This window comes from Lepidochelys kempii, chromosome 5 (genome assembly GCF_965140265.1).
Source record: "Lepidochelys kempii isolate rLepKem1 chromosome 5, rLepKem1.hap2, whole genome shotgun sequence".
NCBI classification, from domain to species: Eukaryota; Metazoa; Chordata; order Testudines; family Cheloniidae; genus Lepidochelys; species Lepidochelys kempii.
The window spans coordinates 95,182,161-95,200,108 of NC_133260.1; the positions used below are offsets into that span (position 1 = coordinate 95,182,161).

General features: G+C 43.5%; 1 long non-coding RNA gene across 3 annotated transcripts; it reads right to left on the minus strand.

Moving 5' to 3' along the window:
- Nucleotides 1-9,251: 9,251 nt before the first annotated feature.
- LOC140912089 (uncharacterized) lies at nt 9,252-16,750 on the minus strand. Of its 3 annotated transcripts, none has more exons than XR_012159221.1 (4): nt 16,686-16,750; nt 14,365-14,592; nt 13,941-14,024; nt 9,252-10,516 (listed from the first exon to the last, which is right to left on the minus strand). It is a non-coding gene; the product is annotated as an uncharacterized lncRNA (long non-coding RNA). The 3 variants fall into 3 exon arrangements; XR_012159223.1 differs by lacking the exon at nt 16,686-16,750 and adding an exon at nt 16,490-16,555; XR_012159222.1 differs by lacking the exon at nt 13,941-14,024.
- Nucleotides 16,751-17,948: the final 1,198 nt, after the last annotated feature.

Sequence of the window (17,948 nt, forward strand, 5' to 3'; positions counted from 1 at the left end):
CTTACAATATGTGGACTATTGTTAGCAACTTCAATTTAGCACTAATTTTTTTATGCTGAAGTCTGTCCTTCCCACCACACAAATGTGCATCTCATCTTCTTCTTTCTTTGGTAAATTGAATGCAGTGGAATAGTGCATTCTGTCTCTGGTGAAATCAGATTTTCTGCCCTATGGGGATAGCACAGCCAGATTTAATTTCATATCCTGATATTTTTGCAATCATGCATAGACTTCTTTAGACAAGTGAGAATGAAATGCCTTTTTGACAAGTCTCAGCGTGTCCCAGGCAAGGACACATACAGTTTTATGAGAGAGTGTCCAAGCCTATTGTACATCTGGATGATGTGACTAAATCAGACATCAAAGTGATGAATCTCAAATGTAACTGGATATGCAACTGCTACACTTCATAGTGTTTCCCTTGGTTATTTTCCATTTTGACTAAATTCTGTGGCACAATTTAATTCAATACGTGTCTCTAGAAGTGAAGTCAATATTTCTTTATCTTTCTAAAATGCAAATGTATAATGAAGCTAAAGGGAATTCTATCACCTCAGGTGAAAAAGAATCTTTTGCATCTTAAGGACCACATTCCCATGTCAGTTAAGTGTCTTACAAGTCCACCTACACATCTGAGCCTCTAGTGCAGTGTAAATGAAAGAACTGCCTAAGTCTCATTCCAACAGTGTGAGAAAATTATATTCTTCCCTTTTCTCCTTCCATCTGAGAAACTAATTGCATTTTGTGCTTTGTGCAGGCTGGAGAGAAATACACATCCTACTAAAACAGTGAGACGATTTTAAAAGGGGTGTGAGTTGACCAAACAAGAAAGTTACATTACAATATTTTTTTTCCAAATATGTAAACATTTGGGGTTTTTTTTATCAGAATGCAAGCTTTTCTACTAAAATCAAACTGCAGTGCAATCATTTAGATTGACTAGTTAGAGCTATCCAAGTGTTGAGATTCTGAAGATAATTCTCAGTTCAAACACTCTTGGATTTGATCTGGCTCAGAAAATCTATGTGCCCTTTTCCCTGCACAGTTACTCCATGTGGATCTGCAGAACTTTTCTTCCCCAAGCATAATGTAACATTAGAATTAATAAAAGTATTAATAAAAATCAGAAATAAAAATAACAAAAAGCCAGCATTTTAAATAATCATTGTCATCTGATGAACTCATACAACAGGAAAACTGCTTCTAAGTTAGAGTACATGGAAAGAAATGACTGCTAAACAATCTGTGGACCTTTACCCTTTACATGAAAAGTCCCACTGAAGTCAATGGAAAATCTCCCAATGACTTCACTAGGCTTTGGATCAGACCGAATAAAGGTTGTGGGATCAAGCACACAGCTAGGAAGCAGAATAATAATAATAAATAATAATAATACCTAGCTCTCATATAGCGCTAAAGCTTCTAAATACCAGCACCAAGCAGAACAGAAAATGCCTACATATCTGCCATATTTTGTTTTAAGAAAAATCCAGAAATAACACACACTCAGAGAGGCAGACTGAAGAGTCACAGACATCCGCAGGATAGGCCAATGTACATCAGAGTACCATATCTAACCCTTCTGTGTTTTTCCTGCTAGGAATGTAGTGTATGCACAGCTCAGTACTTGGTAGCTGGGGTCATTTAACAAAATTATCTGCCATTAGGAAAACAGAAACAAAGATACGGTTCTGCTGGAATTTTTTTTCTGTGCTGAAAATTAAAACTGGCACTCTGTCACAAATAAAAGAAAGCATGGCATTATAACTGAAATACTTCCAGGTGTTCACGTGTGGCATGCAGAAAATCACACAAGACATTCTAAATACAACACTGCCTTCCTTTCGCACCCCATGCTACCAATGACTACAGTGGGAGCTTTGCATGTGTAGGGAATGTAGAATCAGACCCTTTGTGGTCTCTATTAAAATATGTGATCTCTCTGCCACTCATCAAAGAGGGCTCTTATCCATCAAGTCTCCTGCTTCTCCTTGTAATAGACTCTGTATTGGACTGTGAGGCATTTTGGGCTTGATGGGTCAGAATCTCTGTAATGTATGGCTCCCAGCTGAGGGTAATGGGGTAGGGGGAGAGCTGCTGTGAGGCATTAAAGTGTCCCTTGGCACAAAAAGTTGATGCCCAATTAGGTTTAGAAAAAGTGACAAAGAGTTGATGCCCAATTAGGTTTAGATAAAGCTCTTCTCTGTAAACCTCAATTACCTGTGATGCCTTATGACATTCAGCGTTTACAAAGTATAATTACACAATAGTGTCTGACATTTAATGTCTATAGATAATTTAAAAGACTTCTACTTCAAAAGGGCTGCTCATGAGCAACAGTAATCACTTCAATTAGCTTGGCACCATTACAATGTAACAAGACCATTTGACTGCCTATTAGAACAAGCCAAGCTCTTCAAGTGTGTTAATTTAGCAGTCATTGCTAATTTCTGGGCTTTGCTACATTTGCATAGGAAAACATAGCCCTGTTAGCCAGAAAGGGATTTTCATTCCTGTAGCAACTTCCTATTCTTAGTAAGTTTTTTATGATGTTATTGTTTTCAACCAGAAACATATTTCAAACAATGAACTATAGTGAGTAAAATGCTCTTGCTTCACCTCCATTTCATCTATGTATTTTAGTTCTCCAGGATCTGTGTCCAAGCTATTAATACAGCTTTTGAACTTAATGCACCTGACAAAATATATAATTGTTTAAAAGACGTTCTCCATTCTACCCAGTTTTCTGTGGTGCAAGACCAAAAAGCATGGCAAAAGTAGCTTTTAGCCACCTTTGAGCTTGCCCATGAGTTGCCTGACTTTCCCACAGAAATTAGAGCAGATTTAGGGTGGCCAAGGGGTCGCTGTGGGAGCTGAGAATGATGGAACAGAGCAGCGCCCCAGCCATTCCCTATCCTCCAGACCACACCAAATATGCAATGGGCTGCTCTGTAACACCCAGGAAACCCTCTTACACTAGGAGAGTTCCATATGGCCCAGTTACACTAGCCTAATAAGCTCTTTTATACTACTGGAGCAGCATAAAAGGGACAAAGTTGAAAGAAGAATCAGCTCCAAGGCTTTTTTTCCTCTTAGTCACTGAAGAGATCATTATTATGTGCTGGATATATTATATCCTATATTAAGTTGACGATCTTAGTCCAGTTCCTAGAGAGCAGGTATCCACAAAACAAAATAAAGCAAGTAAATAAACCTACTATTACATGTGGGCCCTTTGTCAGCAATCTCAGCAGAGAAGCTGTAAACTGCATGGGAATATAAACTGAACTGTCCTCTTATATCTTAAAACTATTAAAATGCTGAGACACATTGATGAGGTAGAATGTGGAATTCTGCCACTAACTCTGGTGTGGCTGAAAAGAAACTTTAGTTTGTAGTGTTATCAGTCTGGCAGTTTCTACCAGTACTAATTTTTTAACCATTAAAAAAATTACACAGTTTAGTTTGTTTTATAGTCTGCACATATGATGTCTCAAATGCCTGCTAATTCTACAAAACTGGTAAAGAATATATAATGAAATGTCATGAAGCAAACATCTATAAGAGAAAGGACTGACAAATATACAGAACCAGATCTGTTCTTTTTTTCAATAACTTGCTCCTATGGGTAACGGTAGCAGAAAATCACCGAGAACAATTTTATGTTGTATGATACCTTCCAAAACCATTTTTTCTGCTTCTTAGGTAGTCTAATAAATACACCCTTTTTCTGTGGAAATAGCACATCTCTTTCCCCTTTCACTCAGTTCTTTAAATCAGTGACTGGACAAAAGATATTCAAAGATAAGCAACTAAAATTACCTAAATTGGGCTAGAATTCTTGCATTCTTATGAGATTTCTGGAACTTCCTGCCTCCAGTCAATAAGCACCTTTAAAAATATGTATTTACCTTTCTAATACCAGGTGAGGTAATAGCAGAGGGGGAGATTTTCAAAGATGCAAATTGACGTTAGACCCCAACTTTTATAGACTTACAATGCAATGTTGATACCAAAGTGTCCTTTGTGCATTTGTATATTGCTCCCAGAATCTGGAGGTAATCTATAGTTAAAAAGGGAAATACCATCAGTAACTTTAATATTTACCTAATGGGAATTGCAGTTGCTCAGAATGTCTCAGGACCTGGACTTACATCATATCATTAATAGCTATTTAGCAACCCTGAGGCCTATTACAGCCCTTTGTTCTGCTTTAGATCTGTAAGGAGACCATGAAACTGCCTTTAAAGGTTATCTGGGGATTCTGTCAGCATGGAAGCAATCCTCTATTAGCATAAAGCTGGAGTAGTGGCACTTTGCCACTCCACATTTCACCATCTATAGTGGGATTCATGGCCAAGGGAAGAAGGACCACAGCCAGATCTCTGTGTTCTAATGATCTTTGAACAGCCCTGTGGAGCTACAAGCAGCCACACACAATTTAAAGCAGTTCTCACACTACTGTAAGTTTCATCGGATACCCAGCCAGCCCCAAAGAGCTACTTTACCCTCCCTCCTTCTCCAGTCCTGCACTGAATGTATCTTGCGTGAACTGGAGGACCTAGCCTGGAGAACCCAAGACAATCAAGGTCGCTGAGAAATTTTGTAGAAAATGTTTTCTCTCTCTCCCTCCCTCTCTGCCTTTTTTTCAAAAAAGTCATATAGCAAATATGAAAAAACACTGAAAAGATCATTAGTTCCATTTTACTTTTCCTGGCAACTGTCAAAGCAATATCTGTTTTTTAATTCATGAAAAATTGAGACAAAAAGGAAGGTTACATGGACAGGAAACAAGACCAGTAGGTGTCGAAGGAAAAAAAAAAACATCAGCATAAAACTGGTTCATCAGCAAAACTTTTATGAGAAAAAGGGCACTTGACGTATTTGTTCAATATTGGAAATCTTCTTTAATTTACTTACTACAAACTTGCATCTTTTATAAGAGACAAGTCTCATCAGGAATGCATTACGAATTCCTTTATTGCCCTTCTGGTGTCTATTTCCACTTATTGCCTTACAGTAAACTGAGAGGTCTATCATTGCTCTTTTCAACACAATTTTCACAGATTCATATGTTCATCTCAGGGTCATGCTCATTCCAGTGCCCTAAGATCATTTATTTGCTGTGGAGTTTTTTTGTTTTGTTTTTAATTTTGAACTCTGTATGTACATGGCCAGAATCTAACCTCATGTTTGGAAGCTGATAAGAATACTTCCTTCTTCTGTAGTACTTTCCAACCAAGCACTCCAAAACACTCTGCTAACTTTGATTAATTTAATGTGTGAGGTAGCTATTATTAGTCCTTCTTTATAACTGGGGAAACTGAGGTACAGAGGTTGAGTGGCTTGTCCGAGGCCACGCAGAAAGCCTGTGACAGGTCCACAACTGTGTAACCTTGTGCTTTCTTGAATAAAATGGAATATATCTTGTTAAATCTTTGTCCACATGAAGGTTTATTATCTTCCAGTTAACTCCTACAGTTTACCCAACAAGCTTTCAGGAACACTAAACTGAGAGCTGTGATAGGATCCCTGAGGTACAACCTGGCACTGGGGTACCACTGTGCCACCTTAACACTCCAGACTGGGCTCTCTCACACAATGCTTTGCTACTGACAAGCAGCAAACCTCTCCAGGCCCTGTTAGTACAACAGCATATGGAGTCCTACACCCAGCTAAATTGCATGAATGCTCTGAGCCACTCACAAATCACACAGAGAAAGGCACCAGCATATCTCCCAAGCCCCCAGCCTTGCATCCCAGAACTGTACCATCTTGCCCTGGTCAGAAGCCTAATCAGTGTAAGCATGGGCGACGGGTGAACCACTGGCTGGGGGAAGCTAGCCACTGGTCAGCTCTGCCCCGCCCCCCACACCCAAGGACCCGCTCCCATTCCCCCACCATTGCCCCCTCTCCCCGCGGCTGCCAGCCCCCACACATCCAGCTCCAGAGTGTCAGGTGGGCAGTGCTCAGCCCCTCTCCCCAGCCCCCGAGCACAGGGCGGGCAGGCAGTGTATGCCCCCCTGCAGCCCACAATATAGGATGGGTAGCTCCAGTGCCTCCAGCTCCCACCCCCAGTGCCGGGCGGCGCAACCCTAGCGTCCGGAGCCTCCCACTACTGGGTAGCCTCAACCACCCCAAGTCCCAGCAGTTCTAGCCCCAGCACCAACATGCTGCTTCCCTGAAGAGGAGCAGGCAGCAGCCTGACTGGGCTGGGACCAAGCAGGGAAGGGCACGCAGAGCTTCAGGGATGAGCAAGGGCGGGGCCACACCAGGCTGTTTGGGTAGGCACAGCCTCCCCCAGCCTGTGCGACATGCCACCCATAAGTATAAGTTCATTACCCAGTCCACAAACACCCCTCAGAAATAAAAGGTAGGCATGCAGTCTAAATCTTAAACCTTATTAGACTATGCAGTATTTGGATCAAGCAGTTTTTATTACCTCACTGGTTGTTGCAGTTAAATTACAGTCCTTAATACATGGACTTTCCCTTTAAGCCTGGGACCAGTCTCCTCAGTTCAGGTCTTTGGCTTCCCAGCATCTTGCTGCTTTCAATATAGGTGGGGGAGAAGAAAGGTGGCCTCTTGATGCCACTGTCCCTTATTTTATACTGTTGTCCATGTCACTGGAAAGAAACTACCCAAGGCATGCCTGGTGGGCCTTGCTGAGTCACAGGTTTGAGCAATAATTGTAAATCCCTGGTTTACAACTCCCCTGCTGCTTAATGGTCGTTTAATGATCCAGGGTGTGGATCACCTCGTTTGTTGTCACTGGAGAACAAGCAGTGAACAACTCCCAGACTTACAACATATTTCAATAACAACCATACTGCAAAATCTCATAATTTCATACACACTAACGACATACATATTTTGATAGAACCATAGGTTTAAGCAGATAATGACCTTTCATATTATATCTTATATGGCCTGCTTTGTACGAAATATCACAACCATATATGAATGATGAATATAGGGGTTACGGGGTGCTACTTTGGGGTACAGTGAGTCACAAGTACCATATTCTGTCCTTTTGTACACTCAGGCTGGTCTACACTACGAGTTTATTTGATTTAGCAGCGTTACATTGAATTAACCCTGCATCCATCCACACAATGAAGCCATATTTTTTTACATAAAGGGCTCTGAAAACAGATTTCTGTACTCCTCTACAATCAGGGGATTAACACTGAAATTGACATCACCGTTTTGAATTAGGGTTATTGTGGACGCAATTCGAAGGTATTGGCCTCCGGGAGCTATCCCACTGTGCACCATTGTGACCACTCTGAACAGCACTCTGAACTTGGATGCACTGGCCAGGTATACAGGAAAAGCCCCGGGAACTTTTGAATCTCATTTCCTGTTTGGCCAGGCGAGCTCATCAGCACAGGTAACCATGCAGTCCCAGAATTGAAAAAGAGCTCCAGCATGGACCGAACGGGAGGTACTGGATCTGATTGCTGTATGGGGAGAGGAATCCGTGCTATCAGAACTACGTTCCAAAAGACAAAATGCCAAAACATTTCAAAAAATCTCAGAGGCCATGAGGGACAGAGGCTACATCAGGGACGCAACACAGTGTCGCGTGAAACTTAAGGAGCTCAGACAAGCGTACCAGAAAACCAAAGAATCAAACGGATGCTCCGGGACAGAGCCCCAGACATGCCGCTTTTACGCTTAGCTGCATGCAATTCTAGGGGTGGCCGCCACCACTACCCCACCCCTGTCTGTGGACTCTGATGATGGAGTACTCTCTGCCATGGCTGAGGATTTTGCAGATGGGGAAGATGAGGAGGAGGAGGAGGACGAGCTTGAGGAGAGCACACAGCACACCATTCTCCCCGACAGCCAGGATCTTTTTATCACCCTAAATGAAATACCCTCCCAACCCAACCAAGCCTGAGAAGGGATCTCTGGTGAGTGTACCTTTTTAAATATAATACAAGTTATAAAAGCAAGCATTTTTTAATGATTAAGTAGCCCTGAGGACTTGGGATACATTCGTGGCCAGTACTGCTACTGGAAAAGTCTGTTAATGTGTCTGGAGATGGAGCGGAAATCCTCCAGGGACATCTCCATGAAGCTGTTCTGGACGTACTCCCAAAGCCTTTTCAAAAGGTTTCTGGGGAGGGCAGCCTTATTCTGTCCTCCATGGTAGGACACTTTACCACGGCAGGCAAGCAGCACGTAGTCTGGAATCATTGCATAACAAAGCATGGCAGCATATGGTCCCGGTGTTTGTTGGCATTCAAGTAACATCCATTCTTTATCTCTCTGTGTTATCCTCAGGAGAGTGATATCATTCATGGTAACCTGGTTGAGATAGGGGAATTTAATTAAGGGGACATCCAGAGGTGGCCGTTCCTACTTGGCTGTTTGCCTGTGCCTGAAAAGAAATCCTCCCCGCAGTTAGCCACACGGTGGGGAAGGAGAGGGAGGGCATTGGCACTGAGCTGTTCGCATTTGGCTAGCAGGGATCTTCCCTGATACCAGCCACGCGATGGGGGCAGGGGTAAAGCAATCATCCCAGAGAATTGGATTGGGGGGCTGGGTTAGTTTGGTTTCTGCTGCTGCACGTTAACAGGAAAACTGCAGCATTAAATGGCCAACTCAACATGCTTTGCTTGGTATGGGAGAGAAGGGCGCTGCTGTTATGAAGGTTGCAGAAGCCGAAAGACTACGGCTTACCATGGCCGCCTGCAAGCCAAATTCTGTTCTGTTCATGCGCGATGAAATGTTCTCTGAGCTCATGCAGTCGTCCGGCACTGACAGAGCTCAGCAGAATGTGTGGAGGGCACAACAGCAGAGTACAGTGAAGTGGCTGAGGAACGTGAGGAGAGGTGGTGGCCAGAAGATCAGAGGAGGCATGAGAAAATGCTGGGGCTACTGCGGGATCAACAGGACATGCTCTGGCGTCTAGTGGAGGTTCATTAACAGCAGCAGGAGCACAGACTGCTGCTGCAGCCCCTGTTTAAGCATCCTCCCTCCTCCCCAAGTTCCATAGCCTCCTCACCCAGATGCCCAAGAACGTGGTGGGGGGAGACTCCGGGCACCCAACCACTCCACCCCAGTGGACAGCCCAAGCAACAGAAGGCTGTCATTCAAGAAGTTTTAAAGTAGCCTTTTCCTTCCCTCCTACCCTCCTCCCACACCCCACCCAGGCTACCTTGTGAATTATCTCCCTATTTTTATAATCAGTTAATAAAGAATACATGTTTTTTAAATGATAGTGACTTTATTTCCTTTGCAAGCAAGCTGTGATCGAAGAGGGGCGAGCAGGTGGCTTACAGGGAATTTAGAGACAACCAAGGGGACAGGTTTTCATCAAGGAGAAACAAACAGAAGTGTCACACAGTACCCTGGCCAGTCATGAAACTGGTTTTCAAAGCTTCTCTGATGCGTTGTGCTCTTCTAATCGCCCTGGTGTCTGTCTGCGCGTATTCAGTGGCCAGGCGATTTCCATCAACCTCCCACCCGCCCTCTTACTCTCACAGAGATTGTGGAGCACACAGCAAGCACCAATAACAATGGGAATATTGGTTTCGCTGAGGTCAGACCGAGTCAGTAAACTGCACCAGCGACCCTTTAAACGTCCAAATGCACCCACTACCATCATTCTGCACTTGCTCAGCCTATAGTTGAACAGCTGCTGACTACTGTCCAGGCTGCCTGTGTACGGCTTCATGAGCCATGGCATGAAGGGGTAGGCTGGGTCCCCAAGGATAACTATAGGCATTTCAACATCCTCAACATGGCCTGGAAAGTAAATCCCTTCCTGCAGCCGTTTAAACAGACCAGAGTTCCTGAAGACACGAACGTCATGGCCTTTCCCGGCCATCCCAAGTTGATGTTGGTGAAACGTTCCTTGTGATCTACCAGTGCTTGCAGCACCATTGAAAAGTACCTCTTTCGGTTTATGTACTGGCTGCCTTGGTGGTCCGGTCCCAAGATAGGGATATGCATTCCATCTATAGTGCCACCACAGTTAGGGAATCCCATTGCAGCAAAGCCATCTAGTATGACCTGTAAATTTCCTAGAGTCACTACCTTTGATAGCAGCAGCTCAATGATTGCGTTGGCTACTTGCATCACAGCAACCCCCACAGTAGATTTGCCCACTCCAAATTGATTACTGACTGACCAGTAGCTGTCTGGCATTGCAAGCTTCCACAGGGCTATTGCCACTCGCTTGTGAACTGTGAGGGCTGCTCTCATCTTGGTATTCTTGCACTTCAGGGCAGGGGAAAGCAAGTCACAAAGTTCCATAAACGTGCCCTTACGCATGCAAAAGTTTCGGAGCCACTGGGAATCGTCTCAACACTATGCAGTCCCACCACTCTGTGCTTGTTTCCCAGGGCAAAAATCGGCGTTCCACGGCATGAGTCTGCCCCAGTAACACCATGATCTCCAAATTGCTGGGGACTGCGGAATTAGAGAATTCTGTGTCCATGTCCTCATCACCATGCTGCCGTCACCTCCTCGCCTGGTTTCTCAGGTGCTGGTTCTGCATAAACTGCACGATAATGCACAAGGTGTTTACAATAGTCATAACTGCTGAGGCAAGCTGAACGGGCTCCATGCTTGCTGTGCTACAGCGTCTGCTCGGGCAATCCAGGGAAAAGGGCGCGAAACGATTGTCTGCCGTTGCTCTGACAGAGAGAGGGGCGACTGACAACATGGCTTACAGGGTTGGTTTACAGGGAATTAAAATCAACAAAGGGGGTGGCTTTGCATCAATGAGAAACAGAATGGCCCCCTCAAGGATAGAACTCAAAACCCTGGGTTTACAGGCCGTTGATTTTATGGAGGGAGGGGGGAGAAAATGAATACAAAACAAATCTAGTCTATTTCTTGTTTTGAGCCACTTCATCTATCTTTATACATCTTGCTGGCAGCAGACTGTGCAGTATGACTGCTGGCCATCATCATGTCCTGGGTGCTCGGCAGAAGACGATGCAGTATGACTGCTGGCCATTGTCGTCTCCTGGCTGCTCATTAAAAGACAGTGCAGCGGGACAGCTGGCAGGACTGAATTGCCATGAGACGAAACTTAAAAGGGTAATGACCTGGCTGAGTCACTCCCATGTTTGCCCAGGCGCCCATGACCTCACTGAGGTGGGTTAAAAGAGCACCCTGGACTACGTCGACGATGGCTACCAGTCATACTGCACTGTCTGCTGCCAAAAGGCAATGAGCGGCTGCTGTGTAGCAAGGCAGTACCACATCTGCCAACACCCAGGAGACATACGGTGACAGTGAGCTGAGCAGGCTCCATGCTTGCCGTGGTATGGCGTCTGCTCGGGTAACCCAGGAAAAAAGGCGTGAAACAATTGTCTGCCGTTACTTTCACGGAGGGAGGGAGGGAAAGGGAGCCTGACGATATGTACCCAGAACCACCCGCGACAATGTTTTTGCCCCATCACACATTGGGATTTCTACCCAGAATTCAAATGGGTGGGGGAGACTGCGGGAACTGTGGCACTGTGTTGCCACCCACAGTGCAACGCTCCGGAAGTTGACGGTTGCCTCGGTACTGTGGACACACTCTGCCGACTACATGCACTTAGAGCATTTGTGTGGGGATACACACAATCAACTGTATAAAAACACTTTCTACAAAACCGAATTCTAGAAATTCAACCTAATTTCGTAGTATAGACATGGCCTCAGACAACTCCCACTGAGATTAGTGGGAGTTACACATTCATAGATTGTTTAAGGACTGTTTAAGGACAAGGAGTAATGGTCTCAAGTTGCAGTGGTGGAGGTTTAGGTTGGATATTAGGAAAAACTTTTTCACTAGGAGGGTGGTGAAACACTGGAATGCGTTACCTAGGGAGGTGGTAGAATCTCCTTCCTTAGAGATTTTTAAGGTCAGGCTTGACAAAGCCCTGGCTGGGATGATTTAAGTAGGGATTGGTCCTGCTTTGAGCAGGGGGTTGGACTAGATGACCTCCTGAGGTCCCTTCCAACCCTGATATTCTCTGATTCTATGACTCTATACAAAATTGGCTGTTAGTGTGTAGACACCTCCAGTTGCTGACATAACCTCCATTCACTTTAGTGGAGAGTATCCCAGTCTCTCTAGGCACAATGGGGTATTTGCCAATTGCCTCAAATACTTTCAAAAACGTACAGCAAACTGGAAAAGGTGCTTTGTACACAGACTATTTTTACTATATCTTCCCTTTATAAAGGTATTTCCCTTTAACCGTCAGTGTGCCTAAGCCCCCTCATTCCTCTTGTGTGTGCATGTACACTAAAACCTCACACATTCCCGCAAAGGATGAAAGGCATAATGCCCTGAGAATGGGGTTTTCTCTACATTCATGTTTGCCCCTTCAATCCTCAGCCACTGCTGTATTTCCCACAGTGAGCCTCCAAATTTTCTCAACAAAAAACGGTAACCACTGACAGTGGTTGTGTATGAGAAACTGCTGAGCACACTGCTGAGCTCCATTTGCTATGTAATTGCTAAACTAGTGGGATCTAAACCACCACTTGGCTAAGCATTTTGGGACAACTGGATTTGGTCACACAGATTTCCAGAGGAAACAAATTTAGGTGTGCCAGTTTCTTTGCTGGGATAAAGCCAGCTATCCCACTAGGCTCCCCAGCCGGCAACATAGCCTCCTTTTCTCCTGAATCCTCTCCTGTGAGGCTTCCTCCCACCATCCCAGTATATATTACTTTAAATCTGCTCATACTTTGACATCCAATAGTATTCCCTCCCTCTCCGTAACTCTTCAGGATCTGCCCTCCTCGATCTCTACCAAAATCTCCTCTTCTCCACTCATTCTGTCTTCCAGAAACCCTCTTTTGTCCTCACTATTCCCCCAGAGAAATTCCTTTCTGCTCACTTTCCCTCAGAACCCCTCCCACCTCACCAAGCCCTTCAGCTGCCCGAACCTATCACAAATAAGAGGGCTAGGCCCAGGGCCATCGTGGACAAGAGTCTATTTTCTTCCATAATCTGCCTGTGCATGTGGGAGTGGAGGTGATGCGACACATTTTTAATTCTCCCTCCCCACGAAGAGAGGCAGTCAGTGACTCTCATTTTTCTTTCTCTCTTTCTTTCCTCCCACCTCCAGCCTTTGTTGGATCTGGGTAGGTAATTAGAACTTCAGTGATGCCAATTCCCGTCTTTCCCCACCACAACAGTATGGAGGAGGAAGCAATCTTAAGATGACTTAGGAGCTACATACATGCCACCTAGCACTCCCTGTCTGTACAGCATGAGCAGATGTTACATCCGCTTCTTTTGCACAACTGATCAGCCGCTGGCAAACATCGTAACAGTGGTGGGGGCCCTGAGTCACAAAGGAAATGTTGATGTGAAGTACAGAGCAGCACTCCTCGTGTTCAGTACCCATTTCATCACCCTCTCAGTACAAAAAGTCCAAACTAAATGACTGCAAAAATTGCTAATTGTTACGCAACCCGCCCCCACACACATATACCCTGGTAATAGTCAGTGCTAATTTACTGGCTCCCAGTCTGTTACAGTCTTTCAGCATCAGGGTGAAGTGAAGAGCTATCTCAATCTCGCCTGCAGGGTTGTTTTGATCAGCCAGAACTTGATCTACACTGACAAGGCAGTAGTGAGCAAATGTCAGAGCATTTTTTATCAGAACTCCACCACACCTTAGGAGTGCTTCCTACATGTCTAGGGGTGAAAGGGGGAAAAAACAACACATAATATAAAATGCATTACTCTGATTTCTCACCCAGCTTCATACCAAACACCTGGATATACTGTTATATTACTCAAAATTATGTGTTCTCTCCCCACCAAAAAAGAAAAGAAAAAAAAAAGGCTAAAAGCCACTGTTTGTATGCGTCAGACTACACTAATTGCTGCCACTCCTCTTAAGAAAAAAGAAAGAGTCGAGCAATGAATAAAATATAGATGACGGGAATCAATTTAATTTAATCACCATAAGTATGTTGTAAAATCACTTCATCACTTCATGTTGGATGAAATATTCAATGGTTTTCCCAGCCCTCTCCTGTTCTTTCATCTAAGGAGACATAGAGTATCTTTGTCAGCAGAGGCAGCTGCTCTGGGGGTGAGATGAGACCTGCCATCTGTCCAGATTTGATCAGCTCATCTCTGATTCGGGTGAACATGTCCTGATCAAACAGCAGGGGAAATGAAAAATAAATGCTCTGATTTTATACCAAACAACCCAGGAACCACATTTTAGGAGGAAGGCCTTGATGAAACAGAGGTGGGAACAAAACTGAGTGGAAATATTTTACAGTCAGGAAGAGTACCATAAAACTAAACCATCCACTACAAGTTCATGCAATTTCAGTGGCAAAATTGATATTATTTGAAAAAATGAGCTGTTTACTTACATGGCTGGTGGAAAGGATTTGATAGCTGAGGAAACCTAACTGTCTCATTAGTGTTCCCATCCAGGTTTCCCTCCAAAACTGAGCATTCTGTTGCAAGAGGGAAAGTCTGTCCTGAGCAGCCTTCATTATGCCAAAGAGTTCCAGTCTGTCCTCACTTTCCTGTTCCTACCCATGTACTCTAACATAACAGCCTCTCTGGATACGGAAATGGTATATCTATGTAGGCATCTAAAACACAAACACAGCAGGAGAGGATTCACACAGTTGTGTCATGTTGAAAGAAGCTAGGTATCACAGTGGGTTAATGCACTTGCCTTTTGCTATGGGAGAATAGTTAGGAATCACAGAATGCTACTTTCTTCTAACAGTGAACAAGAAATAGAATAAAGTATATTTATAAAACAATATTATCCCTAATGCTGCTTTCACTCAGGATCAGCTTGTCTGTTAAGCCTTTGCATAAAAACTCACTCAGCCTCATTCCTGCTTCAGATTTTAAGAACCAATTCACATATCCTCACACCATTCAACTCCAAAGCCTTGGATTCAAATTTTGGCTTGGGTCACAAGTAAAAATGAGCTTAATAGATTCCTCTTAGTCCTCGATGGGCATTTGTCCATATCAGACAGTTGGTGGTCCCTGTTTGAGAAAGCTGCAGACAGTTGTTTAATATACGAGGGAAAGGCGCTCAGATATGAAGGAGATGGTACAGTACACCAGGATTAAATCCAATGAAATAGAAATAACTGTATTTTTCAGGTCAAGAATGAGGTACGCTGGCAGAACTGTGTGAAGAAGCTTAGACTCATAGACCTTAAGACCAGAATGGACCATTCTGACCTCTGTCACATCACAGGCCACAGAACTTCACCCTCTAATAGGTCAAAAATCTCTGGCTGGGTTACTGAAGTCCTCCAGTCTTGATGTAAAGATATCAAGCTACAGAGAACCCATAATTTACTCTGGTTCAAACCAGCAAGAGGCCCATGTCCCATGCTGCAGAGGAAGGTGAAATCAGAAATAATTATTATTATTACTATTACGAATAAATAATAGCTCTGCTTGAGCCGTACACTTTTTATGCCTTCCAATTAGAGTATACGAACATATTTGGGACCTTACAGGTACTGTCCAACATTGGCACCAGTGTGCCGTACCACCATGACCAGGGCTCCAGTAAGGGTGACCAGACAGCAAGTGTGAAAAATCAGGGCAGGAAATGGAGCTAATAGGCACCTATATAAGACAAAGCCCCAAATCAGGATGTCTGGTCACCCTAACTGTGCCTGCTACCATCATGCCTTATGGAACTCCCTGGTACACAGAGGGCATGTAGCTGCTGTGTGTGCAGTGTCTACCTAGGATGTTACACCAGTATAAGCCAAGGTGTAAATTTAAATTGATATAATGATAATGGTATAACCCTCTGTGTAGACACATAGCGAAACTGACCAGCATAGAATATTCCATATTCTGGAATAGCTCGCCAGATGAACACTCTATTCCTGAATAAAAGTGACTTTATTCTCAGATAATTACTCTGCTCACAAAGTGGCGTAATTATTCTGCAATGAAAGTGACTTTTATTCTGGAATAGTGTCCACATAGCAAACTATCGCAGAATAGCTATCAGAGAATAACTTATTCTGCAATAGCTATACTAGTCAATTTCCCTGTGTAGATAAAGCTTAATTCTCCTATATAAGGGTCTTTTTTTTTAATTAATAGCTATTTTTCTTCGGAAGAGGTTTAAGCTAAACTGAAAAAGGCCCTCTGATACTGGAGTAAGTTTGTTCACAGCGGGAGCTATACAGCATAACTATCAGTTTACCAGTATAATTGTTAAAACTTTCCCATGTAGATAAGCCCTCAAGGATCTGTATCCAGCAGCTGGATGCAGCGGAGAATTTGAACGAAAAGGGTAAATGCGTAAATTTTGTTAAACAAAATATCCTGTTCATGAACTATGTTTTGAATTTTAAAGAAGAGCTCTAGTAATTATAATCACTGTTTTCTATATATAGAAAACTGGCCTATATGGAAATAACACATAGAATTTTCATATTCTAGTTTCCTAAAGATATAGGCCCAAATCCTAAGTTTTGCTATTTTGTTTAATCATACCTGAATGGTTGCACCCATAAAGCCCTTGACTGTTCAGGTCTGAAACTACCCATTCTTTACTCATGGCCTTCTGTCTTTGAATCCAGAGTTTAAAAGACTTCATATCTGCCTGAAACTGATAATTTGTTTTCTGTTTATTATGGGGAAACCACACACATACAGAGAGAGAGAGAGAGAGAGAACAGCCATTCCCTACCTTCTAGAATAGGAAACCCTCTGTCTCCAAGAAATTGGTTTCCTGGCATCAGAGAAGCAAAATTTTCAAAGGTCAATACTCTTAAAATGTTCTTTAATGGCACCTGTAGCTTAGAGGAAATTACCTCCTGTAGAAGAAAAAAACACTTATACAAGAAGTAGTAATCTTCATTAGTGATGAACAGCACTGTCAGAAAATTAAAACCAGAACAGCTCAATACCAGCAGCAGCAGAGTAGTATGAGGCCAATGACCTGTTACAATCCTTTGAACATTGACCCATTCTGACAAACACATTCTGGGTTGCCAGATAATTTACTAAGGTGAAAGGCAAAAAGTGTCTTTACCAAACGTTATAGCAAGCAACATTACCAGCTCTGTTGAACGGTCAGGAAATTAACATGCACACTTGCCAACCTTATGTGAAGAAATCTGCTGCCTGTCAGCTTGCATTCTTGTACATGGGAGGGAGCAGCTGGGGCAGCTGCTGGTACACACTGTATGACAGCACCCTCTCTAGAGGCCTGATATTATTACAACCTGCACCTCTCCTCATGTTGAATTAACTTGTTCTGACTGTGTGACAGTTCTGATGACTACACACTCTGATGCAAGTAGCCTGGGTCACATGCTGCTGCATGCATGGATTGTCACTAACTGTGCCACTAAAACCAGACAAAACCTTGTCAAGGGAGATAAACTCCTCTAGAGAGAAAGGTAAGTGACTCAACTCATAGCACAGCTTGTGAGGATTTTGTTCAGTTCAAGGACAGTATCCACTGACAGGAGAACTGGATGTAGTCAGGAAGACACACACACACAGACAGAGAGAGAGAGAGAGAGGTGCCAGAGCAAAAGCAGAAAGGCTGTCAGGGGCTCACTGTCAACATTTTCACAATAAAGAGACCAAGAAAATAAACCTTCCAATACCCCTCTGCAACTATCTGACAAAAAATATGCCCTCACTGTAAAAAGACAGCTGCATTCTGGTTCAGAAATTAAGCTGATTCACATAGGTTTCTACAGACAGATGTTCTATTGCCATTCCCACTTGCTGGAGTTCAACCAGCCCCAGTCCTACCAGACACCACCATTCCTGGCAGTGGCTGGATTCCTGTCAAACCCAAGTAAGACAAATGTTGAATGTAACTGTTTTTGTTCTCCAGACAGAGGGATGAATCTATTTTCCTATTTAAACAGAAATATCTGTCATAGCTAAGGATGGAGGCAATATAACATGGCAATCAAGGTTATAGTAAGTGCCC